Source organism: Oncorhynchus nerka, linkage group LG15 (genome assembly GCF_034236695.1).
Source record: "Oncorhynchus nerka isolate Pitt River linkage group LG15, Oner_Uvic_2.0, whole genome shotgun sequence".
In the NCBI taxonomy this organism is placed as follows: domain Eukaryota; kingdom Metazoa; phylum Chordata; class Actinopteri; order Salmoniformes; family Salmonidae; genus Oncorhynchus; species Oncorhynchus nerka.
In genome coordinates this window covers 30,665,703-30,684,542 of record NC_088410.1, presented here as the reverse complement: position 1 = coordinate 30,684,542, position 18,840 = coordinate 30,665,703, and the positions used below count along the sequence as shown (strand labels likewise).

General features: G+C 42.7%; 1 protein-coding gene and 1 non-coding gene across 2 annotated transcripts in view; both read left to right on the top strand.

Annotated features, from left to right (window-relative positions):
- Positions 1-18,840, top strand: part of LOC115143556 (E3 ubiquitin-protein ligase NEURL1-like) — a 69,844-nt gene that overhangs the window by 28,787 nt on the left and 22,217 nt on the right. The gene's annotated exons all lie outside the window — the stretch shown is intronic.
- LOC115143809 (U7 small nuclear RNA) lies at positions 14,254-14,307 on the top strand. The gene has a single exon (XR_003865706.1). It is a non-coding gene; the product is annotated as a U7 small nuclear RNA (small nuclear RNA).

Here is an 18,840-nt window from a genome sequence, read left to right as displayed (position 1 = left end):
AATGAGAAAGGTTATTTTTACGTGCACGACGTCATCACACACAGCCTTTAATCCGCAACAAGTCAGTTTGATGGAAACACATTTCTGGTGGGAAAAGTAGATGGAAACCTAGCTACTGACAAAGTTTTGGCTTGGTGGCTAAACACATGATCTGCATCGATCAAAAAGAGTAATCTAGGAAGCCAAATGATTAAACACTTTGGCCAACCTGTAGCTTAGACGTCATAGCCATTCATTTCTGGAACATTGTCAGTCATTACATGCATTTTAGTAAGCCCTAGACTTTTTCCACATTTTGTTCTGTTACAGCCTTTTTTTGTTATGGAAAGCCTAAATAAGTTCAGGAGTACAAATTTGCTTAACAAGTCACATAAGAAGTTGTATCCGCTCACTTTGTGTGCAAGAATCTTGTTAAACATGATTTTTGAATGACTACCTCATCTCTTTAAGGTCCCTCAGTCGAGCAGTGAATTTCAAACACAGATTCAACCACAAAGACCAGGGAGGTTTTCCAATGCCTCGGAAAGAAGGGAATCTATTGGTAGATGGGTAAACATAAATAAAAAGCAGACGTTGAATATCCCTTTGATTACACTTTGGATGGTGTACCAATACTCCCAGTCACTACAAAGAAACAGGCGTCCTTACTTTCTCAGTTGCCGGAGAGGAAGGAAACTGCTCAGGGATTTCACCATGAGGCCAATGGTGACTTTAAAACAGTGACAGAGTTTAATGGCTGTGATAGGAGAAGCTGTATGAAGAATCAACAACATTGTAGTTACTTCACAATACTAACCTAATTCACAGGGTGAAAAGAAGGAAGCCTGTACATAATAAAAACATTCCAAAACATGCATCCTGTTCGCAATAAGACACTAAAGTAAAACTGCTCAAATATTGGCAAAGAAATCAACTTTATGTCCAGAATACAAAGCTTTATTTTGGGGGAAAATCCAACACAACACATCACTGAGTACCACTTTTCATATTTTCAAGCATGGTGATGGCTGCATCATGTTATGGGTATGTTTGTCATCGGCAAGGACTAGGGAGATGTTTATGGCTAAATGAAACAGAATAGAGCTAAACACAAAAAAAGACAATTAAATACATGTTAATCCTACTTTGTATCACAACAAAATGTGGAAGAAATCAAGGGGTGTGAATACTTTCTGAAGGCACTGTATATGCATTTTGAATCACTAAATGCATTTTTAGCAAATGTACATGTATTTGAAATACATTTTGTATTGAGGTCAGCACAGAACAATAGTCTTAAAGCCTCTGATTGGGTGACTAATGAACAGACCCTCGGTAGGTATCGTGTGATAGGCCCCCAGCAGGTGATGCCTTCCAGACACATTCTTGGGGATATTATTACACATGGAGGAGTGTGATTGAGTGTTTTCCACCCCTACAGTTGGATGATGAGCGTAGTTTAAGATCCCAGCTCTAGCTAATGAAACCCAGACAGGCAGAATTATGGGCTAGATAAATCTAGCTACTCTGAGAGTGACAGCTTCATTCCACACACACGTGGATGGAGAGAGAGAGAGAGAGAGACACACACACACACACACACACACACACACACCGTCAATGACGACCATAGAAATGGAGATTCGCTTGCCTGCCTGGCTGTCAATCTATCCTCTCTCTTAACTGCCTTCTGCTTTTTGGCACCATTAAGCTCACCGTCCCCGGCAATATATGTAGCCATAAACAAGTCCATATCTTTATGGCGCTGGTATTTGGGAAAGGTGATAGCGTGACACTTCCTGCCAGAGCCTCCTAGGTAGGAACTGATCCTACACTGTTAAAATGAAGTGCTTTGTAACACTGAGCTTGCGACCATCTGGAAGGAGACGAAACCTTAACAGTGCTGGAGTATTGAATCACATCATCCTGAGATGTTTTGAAATATTACATGGTGTGTTGTAACACCACTAAATCAAGCGTTGTACAATACCTTGCCAGGGACTGGGAGCACTCACAGAAAATATTTAAAACATTATTTTGGTGTTTCAAGTTCTGTTTAGTGCAGAAATAGATCCCTTCTCTTTTGGTGTAGTTTCCTCTCTCTAAAGCTTCTAAACACCATTATGATGTTTTCAATCCTGCCTAGTGCAGAAGTAGATCACTTTTTCTGGAGTGTCTTATTGTTTAACTTTGTTTTATGTATTTGAAAATGTGCCATTTTATACCATTTTTGCTGGCATTGTCAGACACAGTGTGTAGACCACCAGACCCAACTGAAGGTTGAACCGCAAGAATTGAGGATTCTGCCTTTACCTCTTTCATTAACAGTAATGAATGTGGGAATGGGTGCAGTCCTCATTGAACGTCATTTTGCCTGACGGTTTTCAAAACTGTTCGTCATGATCCATTACACCTCATGGCACAACGAGCTTAACACAGAGTTTCCTTTCTTCAAACAGTCATACGACGTTGTGTGGGAGAAAAAAAAATCACAACGTTTGAATGACCCACAATCCTCTTTAAACAGAGTCAAGTGGCGAGATAGGAAATGCAAGGTGATTCAAAGCAAAGACTTCCAATGAGTTCAATCACTCAATGTTCTCTTTCTTTGGTTAATCCTCATAAAATACACGTACATTTTCAACAACATTTACAGCGTTACACAATTAATAAATGGTTGAAACGGCGTGCATTTTGACACTTTATGGCGACAGTTCTGAAATGACAGCGGGGATGGAGATAGGTGGGAGAAACAGATTGAAGAGTTGGAGCGGGTAATTTAACCCTGGTCTTTGGTGGGGAGAGGAGTGACTAGGCAAGGTGTGTTACCCCAGAATCATTTCTTACAGTGCGGCTGTGTGGTTGAGCGGGTCAAATTTCCAACGGAATGTACCATCTTACTGCCTGTCCTTTTTCCAAGCTGACTAAATAACAATAATTCTCCATAGTCTCTTATCATCGATAAATATTTAAGCTATAAACCACTTGCATTTATAAACCATTGATTTTATGAGAAACACCGTTTTTGTGTTTTGATGCTGCCTTTTAACATGCACTGAAACTCCAAAAAGTGTTTTCATAACACTCTCTTAAAATCACCAATATTCAGGTGATTAACCACTTTGGGTGTTTCAGAGTACTTCATTTCAGTTTTAAAGCACATTCTGTGTATTAACACACTTACATTGGGATTGCATTCAAACACCCTCCAAACACCAGATCTCAGCTTATGTGCACAACTTTTCATGGTTTTGTTACACAATCAAGGTGTTTTGAGACTTTCTATTTTTACAGTGCAGGTAGGAACTGATTTACTGTTTTAGGCCTTTAAAGCTACAATATGTAACTTTTTGAGCGATCTGACCAAATTCACACGAGTTATAGATCTCTCATTCCCTTTGAAAGCATGTCTAGAAGATGTAGATCTGTTCTATGTGTGCTATTTCTATGCTTCCTGTTCTGAAGTTTCGTTTTTGCATCTTTTACTTTTGGTTTTGTACATCAGCTTCGAACAGATGAAAATACAATATTTTTGGTTGTGGAAAATATATTTCACAGCGGTTTAGATGGTACAATGATTCTCTACACAATGACTGCTTGTTTTGTCACAAACTGATATTAGGCAAACTATTAGAATTTTAGCAACCATGAATTGGCGATTTCTGCAGAGTGGATCTTTAACTGGGCAAATGCAATATCTTCTGGGTTGGGGCAGAATAATGAGCCTGATGTCCCCTCAGAGGCTTTGCATCCAGCACGGTAAAAAGGTTGTTTCATAAATATAAATGCTTCATGGCTGTCTGTCACATACCGTTCACGTGTGCAATGTTTATGCACGTACAGGCGCAGAGGCATACAAGTATGAACACACACACACACACACACATACACACACACACACACACACACACACACACACACACACAATGTTCAGTTGTTGTCTTAGGGAATTTATGTAGGTAATGCACTCCAGTACACTTGAAGTGCAGTAAGTACTGTACAGTCTTTCACTATGCGTCAACATAAACACACTGTATGAATTACAGCATTTCTCTATGGAACACAACTTAAACACACTGTTTGGATTATAGAATATCTCAAAGTAACATAACATAAACATACTGTATGAATGATAGAATATCTCAAAGTAACACAACATAAACATACTGTATGAATGATAGAATATCTCAAAGTAACACAACATAAACATACTGTATGAATGATAGAATATCTCAAAATAACACAGTTCTCAATGATCTCAACGATTGACAGGTCAGCCTAACCTTCTCTCTCTTTGTCTCTCTCTCTCTCTCTCTCTCTTGCTCTGTCTCTCTTTCTCCATCTCTCACTCTGGTAGAAAATCATCAGGTAATAAACTTTTCAAAGGAAGGGAACATTCTGTTACTTTTCAAATGGCCCTGAAAACATTTTCAAATTGTGTGAGTGTGTGTGTTTTCAGAGAATACTCGATCACATTCAAAAGCCGAGTTGCTCTGCTCCTTGACCTGTTTAAAAGTTTTCGATACAAGTAGATTTTACTTTCTCCCATTTTGGCTCAATGTATTGTTTATACTGTAGGGCAAATCACCAGTGATTGCGGAATGTGCTCTTTTCTAAAGATGTCGACAGGGGCAACAGAGAAAAAAGAGCCCAATGTTTTGACACAGGGGAACACAAGCTGTGAAAGCTTGACGGATGAGGTCGTGAGAAAATGGGTGCTTTTGTTTATGTCTTTCGCGAATCTCTGACAAGGTGTCACAAGGTCTAGAAGGTTGTCCGAACCTTGTAGTGTGTGCGTGTGTGTGTGTGTGTGTGTGTGTGTGTGTGTGTGTGTGTGTGTGTGTGTGTGTGTGTGTGTGTGTGTGTGTGTGTGTGTGTGCCAGCATTAGGACAGGTGTGAATAATTAAAATATGCCAGGTCTGATATGGGAACATATTCAAATCTTTCATATTGCTCTGTTGTCTGGTTGGCAGCAGGTTAGAAACCTGACGTCTCTTCATGGTTATACAGCACCTTTCATATTGCTCTGTTGTCTAGTTGGCAGCAGGTTAGAAACCTGACGTCTCTTCATGGTTATACAGCACCTTTCATATTGCTCTGTTGTCTAGTTGGCAGCAGGTTAGAAACCTGACATCTCTTCATGGTTATACAGCACCTTTCATATTGCTCTGTTGTCTAGTTGGCAGCAGGTTAGAAACCTGACGCTCTTCATGGTTATACAGCACCTTTCATATTGCTCTGTTGTCTAGTTGGCAGCAGGTTAGAAACCTGACGCTCTTCATGGTTATACAGCACCTTTCATATTGCTCTGTTGTCTAGTTGGCAGCAGGTTAGAAACCTGACGTCTCTTCATGGTTATACAGCACCTTTCATATTGCTCTGTTGTCTAGTTGGCAGCAGGTTAGAAACCTGACGTCTCTTCATGGTTATACAGCACCTTTCATATTGCTCTGTTGTCTAGTTGGCAGCAGGTTAGAAACCTGACGTCTCTTCATGGTTATACAGCACCTTTCATATTGCTCTGTTGTCTAGTTGGCAGCAGGTTAGAAACCTGACGTCTCTTCATGGTTATACAGCACCTTTCATATTGCTCTGTTGTCTAGTTGGCAGCAGGTTAGAAACCTGACATCTCTTCATGGTTATACAGCACCTTTCATATTGCTCTGTTGTCTAGTTGGCAGCAGGTTAGAAACCTGACGTCTCTTCATGGTTATACAGCACCTTTCATATTGCTCTGTTGTCTAGTTGGCAGCAGGTTAGAAACCTGACGTCTCTTCATGGTTATACAGCACCTTTCATATTGCTCTGTTGTCTAGTTGGCAGCAGGTTAGAAACCTGACGCCTCTTCATGGTTATACAGCACCTTTCATATTGCTCTGTTGTCTAGTTGGCAGCAGGTTAGAAACCTGACATCTCTTCATGGTTATACAGCACCTTTCATATTGCTCTGTTGTCTAGTTGGCAGCAGGTTAGAAACCTGACGTCTCTTCATGGTTATACAGCACCTTTCATATTGCTCTGTTGTCTAGTTGGCAGCAGGTTAGAAACCTGACGCTCTTCATGGTTATACAGCACCTTTCATATTGCTCTGTTGTCTAGTTGGCAGCAGGTTAGAAACCTGACGTCTCTTCATGGTTATACAGCACCTTTCATATTGCTCTGTTGTCTAGTTGGCAGCAGGTTAGAAACCTGACGTCTCTTCATGGTTATACAGCACCTTTCATATTGCTCTGTTGTCTAGTTGGCAGCAGGTTAGAAACCTGACGTCTCTTCATGGTTATACAGCACCTTTCATATTGCTCTGTTGTCTAGTTGGCAGCAGGTTAGAAACCTGACGTCTCTTCATGGTTATACAGCACCTTTCATATTGCTCTGTTGTCTAGTTGGCAGCAGGTTAGAAACCTGACATCTCTTCATGGTTATACAGCACCTTTCATATTGCTCTGTTGTCTAGTTGGCAGCAGGTTAGAAACCTGACGTCTCTTCATGGTTATACAGCACCTTTCATATTGCTCTGTTGTCTAGTTGGCAGCAGGTTAGAAACCTGACATCTCTTCATGGTTATACAGCACCTTTCATATTGCTCTGTTGTCTAGTTGGCAGCAGGTTAGAAACCTGACGTCTCTTCATGGTTATACAGCACCTTTCGTATTGCTCTGTTGTCTAGTTGGCAGCAGGTTAGAAACCTGACGTCTCTTCATGGTTATACAGCACCTTTCGTATTGCTCTGTTGTCTAGTTGACAGCAGGTTAGAAACCTGACGTCTCTTCATGGTTATACAGCACCTTTCGTATTGCTCTGTTGTCTAGTTGGCAGCAGGTTAGAAACCTGACATCTCTTTCATGGTTATACAGCACCTTTCATATTGCTCTGTTGTCTAGTTGGCAGCAGGTTAGAAACCTGACATCTCTTCATGGTTATACAGCACCTTTCATATTGCTCTGTTGTCTAGTTGGCAGCAGGTTAGAAACCTGACGTCTCTTCATGGTTATACAGCACCTTTCATATTGCTCTGTTGTCTAGTTGGCAGCAGGTTAGAAACCTGACATCTCTTCATGGTTATACAGCACCTTTCATATTGCTCTGTTGTCTAGTTGGCAGCAGGTTAGAAACCTGACGTCTCTTCATGGTTATACAGCACCTTTCATATTGCTCTGTTGTCTAGTTGGCAGCAGGTTAGAAACCTGACATCTCTTCATGGTTATACAGCACCTTTCATATTGCTCTGTTGTCTAGTTGGCAGCAGGTTAGAAACCTGACATCTCTTCATGGTTATACAGCACCTTTCATATTGCTCTGTTGTCTAGTTGGCAGCAGGTTAGAAACCTGACGTCTCTTCATGGTTATACAGCACCTTTCATATTGCTCTGTTGTCTAGTTGGCAGCAGGTTAGAAACCTGACGTCTCTTCATGGTTATACAGCACCTTTCATATTGCTCTGTTGTCTAGTTGGCAGCAGATTAGAAACCTGACGTCTCTTCATGGTTATACAGCACCTTTCATATTGCTCTGTTGTCTAGTTGGCAGCAGGTTAGAAACCTGACGTCTCTTCATGGTTATACAGCACCTTTCGTATTGCTCTGTTGTCTAGTTGGCAGCAGGTTAGAAACCTGACGTCTCTTCATGGTTATACAGCACCTTTCGTATTGCTCTGTTGTCTAGTTGGCAGCAGGTTAGAAACCTGACGTCTCTTCATGGTTATACAGCACCTTTCATGGCTCTGTTGTCTAGTTGGCAGCAGGTTAGAAACCTGACGTCTCTTCATGGTTATACAGCACCTTTCATATTGCTCTGTTGTCTAGTTGGCAGCAGGTTAGAAACCTGACGTCTCTTCATGGTTATACAGCACCTTTCATATTGCTCTGTTGTCTGGTTGGCAGCAGGTTAGAAACCTGACGTCTCTTCATGGTTATACAGCACCTTTCACGTATGATTTGTTGTGCTGAGGTATCAAATCAAATCAAATTTGATTGGTCACATATACGTGTTTAGCAGATGTTAATGCAAGGCTAGCGAAATGCTTTGTGCTTCTAGTTCCGACAGTGCATTGATATCTAACAATTAATCAATCACCACCTTCCGGAGACACCTGAAACCCCACCTCTTTCAGGAATACCTAGGATAGGATAAAGTAATCCTTCTCACCCCCTCCCTTAAAAGATTTAGATGCACTATTGTAAAGTGGCTGTTCCACTGGATGTCTTAAGGTGAACGCACCAATTTGTAAGTCGCTCTGGATAAGAGCGTCTGCTAAATGACTTAAATGTAAATGTTAATATCTAACAATTTCACAACATATAACCAAAATACAAGTAAATCTAAGAAAGGAATGGATTAAGAATACAGTTGAAGTCGGAACTTTACATTCACTTAGGTTTGAGTCATTAAAACTCATTTTTCAACCACTCCACACATTTCTTGTTAACAAACTTTAGTTTTGGCAAGTTGGTTAAGACATCTACTTTGTGCATGACACAAGACATTTTTCAAACAATTGTTTACAGACATATTATTGCACTTATAATTCACTGTATCACAATTCTAGTGGGTCAAAAGTTTACATACACTAAGTTGACTGTGCCTATAAACAGCTTGGAAAATTCCAGAAAATGGCTTTAGAAGCTTCTGATTGGCTAATTGACATCATTTGAGTCAATTGGAGGTGTACCTGTGGATGTTTTTCAAGACCTACCTTCAAACTGCCTCTTTCATTGACATCATGGGAAAATCTAAATGAATCAGCCAAGACCTCAGAAAAAAATTGTAGACATCCACAAGTCTGGTTCATCCTTGGGAGCAATTTCCAAATGCCTGAAGGTACTATGTTCATCTATACAAACAATAGTATGCATGTATAAACACCATGGGACCATGCAGCCGTCATACCGCTCAGGAAGGAGACACTTTCTGTCTCCAAGAGATGAACGTACTTCGGTGCGAAAAGTGCATATCAATCCCTGAGCAACAGTAAATTACCTTGTGAAGATGCTGGAGGAAACAGGTACAAAGTATCTATATCCACAGTAAAACGAATCCTATATCGACATAACCTGAAAGGCCGATCAGCAAGGAAGAAGCCACTGCTCCAAAACCACCATAAAAAAAGAAAGCCAGACTACGGTTTGCAACCGTCCTCTGGTCTGATGAAACAAAAATAGAACTGTTTGGTCATAAAAACCATCGTTATGTTTGGAGGAAAAAGGGAGAGGCTTGCAAGCCAAAGAACACCATCCCAACCATGAAGCATGAGGGTGGCAGCATCATGTTGTGGCGGTGCTTTGCTGCAGGAGGGACTGGTGCACTTCACAAAATAGATGGCATCATGAGGAAAGAAAATTATGTGGATATATTGAAGCAACATCTCAGTCAGGAAGTTAAAGCTTGGTCGCAAATGGGTCTTCCAAATGGAGAATGACCCCAAGCATACTTCCAAAGTTGTGGCAAAAATGTCTTAAGAACAACAAAGTCAAGGTATTGGAGTGGCCATCACAAAGCCCTGACCTCAATCAATAAGACAATTGTGGGCAGAACTGAAAAAGCGTGTGCGAGCACGGAAGACTACAAACCTGACTCAGTTACACCTGCTCTGTCAGGAGGAATGGGCCAAAATTCACACAACTTATTGTGAGAAGCTTGTGGAAGGCCACCCGAAATGTTTGACCCAAGTTAAACCATTTAAAAGGCAATGCTACCAAATACTAATTGAGTGTCTGTAAACTTCTGACCCACTGGGAATGTGATGAAAGAAATAAAAGCTGAAATAAATCATTCTCTCTACTATTATTATGACATTTCACAATCTTAAAAAAAAGTTGGTATCCTAACTGACCTAAGACAGGGAATTGTTACTAGGATTAAATGTCAGGAATTGTGAAAAACTGAGTTTAAATGTATTTGGCTAAGGTGTATGTAGACTTCCGACTTCAACTGTATGTCAGAGCGGCATTGGACTAAGATACAGTGGCATAGTATAGAGTACAGTATATACATATGAGATGGGTGATTCAATTATTTACACACAATTAAAGATACTAAGATACCTTACAATAGTATAGAGTACAGTTTACACATATGAGTGACATGCCATGATATCTTGTTATGGATGTCACAACAAAACACAAGGCTTGTCTGGTCGAATTTAGCACTCCATACACTGAAGTCAGACAATGTATGATATATAGACTTGTCCTTATCTATAAATCCAATAAGCCAGAACTTTTATATACAGTACAGATCATTTCAGACATCACAGACAAACATAGTGTCAGGTATGCGTAAAATGGCTGTAAGGGAGTCAGGTGCAGGAGAGCCGATATTGGGTAGCCTTTTATTAGGGCGAACCAAAAGCACACGGCAAAGTGAACACGAAGGAGGAACAGACGCTCTACCCGCGGGCGGGTGGTCGAAGACTGCCGGAAGCGGCGGGTGAATAGCACGAAACAGAATAAACAATACCACACAAAGACATGAGGGAAACAGAGGGTTAAATACACAACACATAATGAGGGAAATGAGAACCAGGTGTGTGGGAAAACAAGACAAGACAAATGGAAAATGAAAAATGGATCGGCGATGGCTAGAAGACCGGCGACATCGACTGCCGAGCACCGCCCCAACAAGGAGAGGCATCGACTTCGGTAGAAGTCGTTACATAATGGCTCTTGCAGTGTAGTTCACCGTGTCCCTGTTTGGAGTTAGGCACAATTTAAACCTTTGTGACCAGCTGTAGAGATTTACTCTATTAACGTAAGCATTAATGACATATGAGATCTGGATGGAACCAGTCTGCTTGGGCTGGGTTTTGCTGGCTAGTACCAAGATGCATATGTGATATGTCGTGGTGCAGCTGTGTAGTGGCACAAACTAACGATTAGTAGGAGAGCTGGAGGGAGGGAGTGAGAGAAAGACGGAGAGAGGAAGGGACAGAGAATGATGGGAGGAGTGAAAACGTGGGGGAGTGAGGGAGACAGTGAGAGAGAGGGAGAAGGATAGAGAGCGGGAGAGAGAGAATGAATGAGTGGGAGAAGAGAGGCATTAGAATAGAAGAACATTCATCAAAGCAAGCTAATTCACTATTTTGCTTTACTCTCACAATGTTTACACTTACTTTTACCCTAAGGATACTGAGTGAATAACTATCTAGAGATGTCGGATCTTAATTTGAGACAATTTGCTTCAGCAGGAAAATAATCCTGCAGCAACAGGAAATGTGAATTATTATGCAGATTATAATGAATGGACATGTTGGGTTTGATACATTTTTCGTAAGAGGGAATCAAGACTGAAATTTGTAAGTGGAAATTACAAACTTCAGAAGCCTTTTTAAACCTCAAATACACTACAGGTTTTACATTTCAGGAGTGTTCTCCTGCAACAGGGTGATTAAATTAAGATCCTACGTCTGTAATAAAAACAAATGACGATTCCAATGGCAACGAGAAGAGATTGACAACTGCTGAGAGGTCAGCCAGGTTTGAAACGCAAAAAATAGATGAACACGTGTCACTGGCGTTAGGACTTTCTAAAGGAATATCTGCAATATGTCCCCAGCCTCTTGACTGATGGAAAATATATCCTATTATTGTTATTATCAAGATGTTGCACCAAGAAGATGGATAGTGAAGTAGAGCTTATTGGACCCTTGGTTCCTTGCCATGTTTTGGACCTATCGTCCACTATGTTCTCGGTCCAATCTTATGACTGCGGTAATATGAAGTCATTTGGAACAATAGAAGTCATTGAGGGACGTTATCCGAACGTTGTCCAAACCATAGACACAGACCACGGGAGGTTACTGGTTACGGTCCACTGAGGATAAAATGGTTATTTGATTATTTGAGTGTTTTGACTGGCATTGAGGTTGTAACTTTGTGGTTTTATGCGTTCAAACTGGAAGTGTATTGTAGAAAGAGCCGTTTGAATGTCACAATGGTCTCCGCATTCAAAATACGAATGAATTGTGTCTGGCTGTGTTTATGGACCTAAATGTCAAATGTACTGTAGAAGGCAAGGTCATTGTTTGTTCAGTGGTTTGGATAGATAGAGAAAAAATATTCTGTATGCTTTGGCAGTGAAACCAATTTGAGATTATGTTGACTGAGTTTAATACTAATTTCCTATTTTATAGGACATTATGAAGTAGATTAAACCCACTGGACAAAAACGGGTTGAATCAACGTTGTTTCCACGTCATTTCAACAAAACAATTCAATGTGATGACATTGTCAAAGTCATCAACGTAAAAGGAATTTTGTCCTTTTTTCACCAAAATGTTAACCTAAATCCAATAACATGGTGAAATGTTTTGTTGTTTTCGGATTTAATTCACATCAGTTGACATCTCAACCAAATGTAAATTCAAACTAGACGTTGAACTGGTCGTCTGTGCCCAGTGGGAAGACACCAGAGGTGTAATGCCAAGATCTATGTTGTCCTTCCTAACGTCTTCCACGTCCTAAAATAGACACCGTACAATGGACTATCCCCTATTAGGAAGTGTGAAGGGAAACAACACAATGTATATAGCCCTGTCTAAACATATGCATAGAAGATTGCAAGACAATACATTCAATCCGAGTCAACGGCAGTCTGTTACATTGGCTGGAATTAATTCCCCCCTTTTGACCCGATAAATTATTAGCCAAATAACAGCTCTGTCCCCACCACAGTCCAGACCTGGGTTCAAATACTACTCTAAATGACTTCAACTACTTTATCTGTGCTTAATTGAGTTTGACTGGCTTAATGGAACCAGCAGAATAGCCTCACAACTGCAAACCCTGCCCATCTTGCACTCCAGGCAGTTAGAGCAAACACTCAAAAGTATTTGAAAAATTGTGAATAGTACTTGAACCCAGACCTGCCACGGTCTGGTTGGAGCAGTCGAGCAGGAGGAAAACTGACTGAGAGGGGCTTTGATATAAGAACCTTATGATGGAGTTATTAATCTATTAATGCTTAGGCCCCGACCACTGATTGGTTGAGAGATGCTGCACATGCTGAATTTTGCTGATGACCTAAGGGACCGGGGCTTCTGGGGTTTTTGTGACTTATGGAGAGCGTTTGTGCCTGGGCTTTTGTTTTGGAGCCATGTAGTGTGTGTCGCCTCACAAAAGGCTGTTGATCTTTCCAGCCTGGGGGCTCGAAATCGACCTGCCGGCGAGGGAGCGACTGGCCCAAAGCCAGGGAGTATCAGGGTATACGGCACCATCCCAAACATCCCTCAAACCCTCCCTCGCTGCCTCTCTCTCTCTCCACTCCATCTCTTTTCTTTCTCTCTTTCTATCCACTCACTCACTGTATCCCTCTCTCTCTTTATACCTCTCTCAACCCCCTCTCTCTTTCTCCAACTCTCTCTCTCTCTCCACCTCTCTCCATCCCTCTTTATCTCTCCATCACTTAGTCTCTCCTGGAAACCTCAAACACGGGCACTCTCCTCCCCATCCTTATGCGTCTCTCCCCATCCATCCCCGCCTGTCTCAGCTGTGCAGCTCTACTTCTAAAAGAACACAGCTGTGAGCTGCTCTCCTTCCCCCCTACTCCACTTCTCCTCTCCCTCCTTTCAGTCATGTCCCAATCCTCCACTCCCATCAGTCTCTCACATCTTATGAATCCCTGAGAGTTTGTGAATAAAGCCAAGCTCTGAGAGAGAGAGAGAGAGAGAGAGAGAGAGAGAGAGAGAGAGAGAGAGAGAGAGAGAGAGAGAGAGAGAGAGAGAGAGAGAGAGAGAGAGAGAGAGAGAGAGAGAGAGAGAGAGAGAGAGAGAGAGAGAGAGAGAGAGAGAGAGAGAGAGAGAGAGAGAGAGAGAGAGAGAGAGAGAGAGAGAGAGAGAGAGAGAGAGAGAGAGAAAAAAAAGCCAGACTTATAACTGTGCAAATCCCATCTCTGATTATAGAATACTATAATACTTACTATAAAATTATGTAGTAAACTGTAGAATCCCTCTATCATGTGTAGTACTTAATATAGAATGTTGTAGTAAATACAACAGTATTATCCACAAGAAACACACTGTAGCAAACACTACAGAAATATCCACAAAAAGACTACAGTCTGCAAAAACACTACACTTTTCAAACTATACTAAATACTACAGTATTTAATTTGCATATACCCTGCCCATTCCCCTCCCCCATATCACAATATATGCCACCCATAAGTAAGAAACCTACATGCCACATAAAGACCATATATTGTGTTCCCTAAAGGTTATAGAAAAGAGCAGAAGTGCTGGACAATTTTTTTCAGGCCTCTGTGTTATCTACAGCTACTGGAAAAGTTCCTCTTTTAGTGTTTCTCCAGTAGGTTTCCTCGAGGAGAAAGCCTCCACTTATATGTCAAAGATAATAAAACAAGAATGTAATGTCCCCAATAACCCTACAGTAATTACTACAGTATACTACAGTCCACTTAATAACTACAATAAATACTACAGTATACTACAATCCGTCAAAACACTACATTGATTACTATAGTATATACTACAGTTATTTTACTATAGTATTTATACTAACTGTAAATACTACTGTATACTATAGTATTTTTTAATGTGAAAAGCTAGCAATGCCACTAAGCCAGCCAGCCTATCCCTCTCCTTCTTCTCCCTCTCCGTCCTCCTCTTCCCCTCACACACACAGCATTAGTAGCCTGCTAGCTTCACTGCCATTCCCAATCAAACGCTCAGAGAAAGAGCCCAAACTCCCCCCCTCCCCTCCCCCATTTTGTATATTTGTTGGTTGAGCCCAACAGGTGCTGCGTTTGGTTCTCAATTGAATGTGTTTTGAATTTTAATACGTCTTTTTTCTCTCTCTCCTACTGTATTGACTACAGCTGCCTCGCTCTGTGTCCCCATTACAGTTAGTTTCCTTAACAAGGTTAGATTGGGATGGCCTGTGTGTGTGTGTGTGTGTGTGTGTGTGTGTGTGTGTGTGTGTGTGTGTGTGTGTGTGTGTGTGTGTGTGTGTGTGTGTGTGTGTGCGAGGCCAGAGTGCCCACTTTGTTTGAAACGTCTTTCAGAGAGCTGCAATTGCAAATCTGTGCCCTCGGCCAATCGGCCAATGAGAACACACATCTGTGGGCAGCCTATCTGAAAAGGACCAATGGGGACAAAGGAGTTTGTCTCTAGCTGAAATAGCAGGTGCACTATGATGAGTGGGCAGCAGCTGGTGCAGTTACACGCATACACTCACACATACACATACTTACACACACACACACACACAAACATACACAAACATACACAAACACACACTCCACTTTATCAGCATAGGCACAGCGTCCTTCCCTCTTTTATCTTCCCTCTCATATTCCCCTCCCTCTCTCTCTCTAGGGGCACAAAGTAAACATGCACTGCCGTTTAGAACTGGTCGACAGAGACCTCCTTTCATGAAGAATTGGGCCAAAGCCTAACATCTTGAAACTGTGTTCATAAATGTCAACATTCAGCTCGGCAGAAAAAAATTATCCTTGTCAAATCTCATAGTACATCTTCATGATGGTTGCTGTATTTGTTATACTGTAAGACTAGCTCTTGGCCACGGTAATAGCAAGTTCCTCTACTAACACATTTTTTTTCCCTAAGTAGAGGATCGTATGAACGCTCTGGACCAGAGCTAGTGTAAGACCAGGTCATGCACCAAATTCTGAGAGAGAGAGTGAGACAGAGACAGAGACAGAGAGAGAGACAGAGAGAGAGAGAGAGAGAGAGAGATCATCATGCCTCCCTCATGTCTCTGGGGTCCTCAGCTATTCCTCATGATTCCAAATGTCTATCCCTAATCCAATTCAGGACAGAGCTCTGCAGTAATGAAAGACAGCCACATGCCACTCTCGGCTCCGTTTGATGATGTCATGATGCCATTCTCAAAGACCCTGGTGATTTGATTTGAGTGAGCCTAGAGCAGGGATGGGCAACTTTCATGGGGGTGGGGCCACAAAAAAACAGAACTCATCATGAGGCGCCGCATCCATACCCCCCCGCTCGAAAAAACATTGTGCCTCACCTCGTGACAGCAAAGATAAATAAATGAGGTTTTACCATTAATTTCCTGTTACCTTTTTAAAGCAAGTTTGCTTAAATGTTACACTTTTTTCAATGGGGTGGAGAGAAGATTTAGTCATTTGTTTGCAGTTTTTAATATGATAAACGATAATCAAGGGGCCCCACCCCAGTCAGTAATTCGACCATACTTACTACAATTTTAGATAGCTGACCGTTAATTTATCAATATAATTTTTTTTGCCGACATGGGTTTATTGAGTGACTGCTGATTCACAACCACATTTCTAAATTGCACCCTGCAATCTATTATTCTAACTCATTATGGGTTATTGTGTTATTATTAAGGAATCATTCAATCAAATGTATTTCTAAAGCCCTTTTTACATCAGCGGATGTCACAAAGTGCTTATACAGAAACCCAGCCTAAAACCCCTAACAGCAAGCAATGCAGATGTAGAAGCACGGTGGCTAGGAAAAACTCCCTAAAAAGGCAGGAACCGAGGAAGAAACTTAGAGAGGAACCAGGCTCTGGGGGGTGGCCAGTCCTCTTCTGGCTGTGCCGGGTGGAGATTATAAGAATACATGGCCATTTAAAGACAGATTGTTCAAATGTTCATAAATGACCAGCAGGGTCAAATAATAATCACAGTGATTGTAGAGGTTGCGACAGGTCAGTACCTCAGGAGTAAATGTCAGTTGGCATTTCATAGCCGAGCATTCAGAGGTCGAGACAGAAGGTGCGGTAGAGAGAGAGAGCGAGTCGAAAACAGCAGGGCCGGGACAAGGTAGCAAGTCTGGTGAACAGGTCAGGGTTCCCTAGCCGCAAGCAGAACAGTTGAAACTGGAGCTGCAGCACGACCAGGTGGACTGGGGAGAGCCAGGAGTCATCAGGGCAGGTAGTCCTGAGGCATGATCCTAGGCCTCAGGTCCTCCAGGAGGGGAGAGAGAGGGAGAGGGAGAGAGAGAGAGAGAATTAGAGGGAGCATACTTACATTCATACAGGACACCAGATAAGACAGGAGAATTATACCGGATATAACAAACTGGCCCTAGCCCCCGACACATAGACTATTACAGCATAGATACTGGAGACTGAGACAGGGGTGGGTCGGGGGACACTGTGGCCCCGTCTGACGACACCCCTGGACAGGGCCAACCCACCCACTTTCCCAAAGCACAGCCCCCACACCACTAGAGGGATATCAACAGATCACCAACTTATTACCCTGAGACCAGGCTAAGTACAGCCCACGAAGAGCTCCTCCACCGCACGAGCCCGAGGGGGGCGCAAAACCGAACAGGAAGATCACGTCTGTGACTCAACCCACTCAAGTGACGCACCCCTCCTAGGGACGGCATGGAAGAGCACTAGTAAGCCAGTGACTCAGCCCCTGTAATAGGGTCAGAGGCAGAGAATCCCAGTGGGGAGAGGGGAGCCGGCCAGGCCTTGCCGTTCACCTTCGCACCCCTGGGCCAGACTTCACTCAATCATAGGACCTACTGAAGAGATGAGTCTTCAATAAAGACTTAAAGGTCGAGACCGAGTCTACGTCTCTCACATGGATAGGCAGACCATTCCATAAAATTTTTGATCTACAGGAGAAAGTGCTGCCTCCAGCTATTTGCTAGAAATTCTAGGGACAAAAAAGGAGACCTGAGTCTCGGAGAGATACTGTAGGTAGGAGTGTCGTTTCTCTTTGCTTATTTGAACTGTTCTTGACATAATATGGACTTGGTCTTTTATCAAATAGGTCTATCTTCTGTATGCCAACCCTACCTTGTCACAACACAACTGATTGGCTCAAATACATTAATAAGGATAGAAATTCCACAAATTGACTTTTAACAAGGCACACCTGTTACATTTACATTTACATTTAAGTCATTTAGCAGACGCTCTTATCCAGAGCGACTTACAAATTGGTGCTTTCACCTTATGACATCCAGTGGAACAGCCACTTTACAATAGTGCATCTAAGTCTTTTAAGGGGGGTGAGAAGGATTACTTGATCCTATCCTAGGTATTCCTTAAAGAGGTGGGGTTTCAGGTGTCTCCGGAAGGTGGTGATTGACTCCGCTGTCCTGGCGTCGTGAGGGAGTTTGTTCCACCATTGGGGGGCCAGAGCAGCGAACAGTTTTGACTGGGCTGAGCGGGAACTGTACTTCCTCAGTGGTAGGGAGGCGAGCAGGCCAGAGGTGGATGAACGCAGTGCCCTTGTTTGGGTGTAGGGCCTGATCAGAGCCTGGAGGTACTGAGGTGCCGTTCCCCTCACAGCTCCGTAGGCAAGCACCATGGTCTTGTAGCGGATGCGAGCTTCAACTGGAAGCCAGTGGAGAGAGCGGAGGAGCGGGGTGACGTGAGAGAACTTGGGAAGGTTGAACACCAGACGGGCTGCGGCGTTCTGGATGAGTTGTAGGGGTTTAATGGCACAGGCAGGGAGCCCAGCCAACAGCGAGTTGCAGTAATCCAGACGGGAGATGACAAGTGCCTGGATTAGGACCTGCGCCGCTTCCTGTGTGAGGCAGGGTCGTACTCTGCGGATGTTGTAGAGCATGAACCTACAGGAACGGGCCACCGCCTTGATGTTAGTTGAGAACGACAGGGTGTTGTCCAGGATCACGCCAAGGTTCTTAGCGCTCTGGGAGGAGGACACGATGGAGTTGTCAACCGTGATGGCGAGATCATGGAACGGGCAGTCCTTCCCGGGAGGAAGAGCAGCTCCGTCTTGCCGAGGTTCAGCTTGAGGTGGTGATCCGTCATCCACACTGATATGTCTGCCAGACATGCAGAGATGCGATTCGCCACCTGGTCATCAGAGGGGGGAAAGGAGAAGATTAATTGTGTGTCGTCTGCATAGCA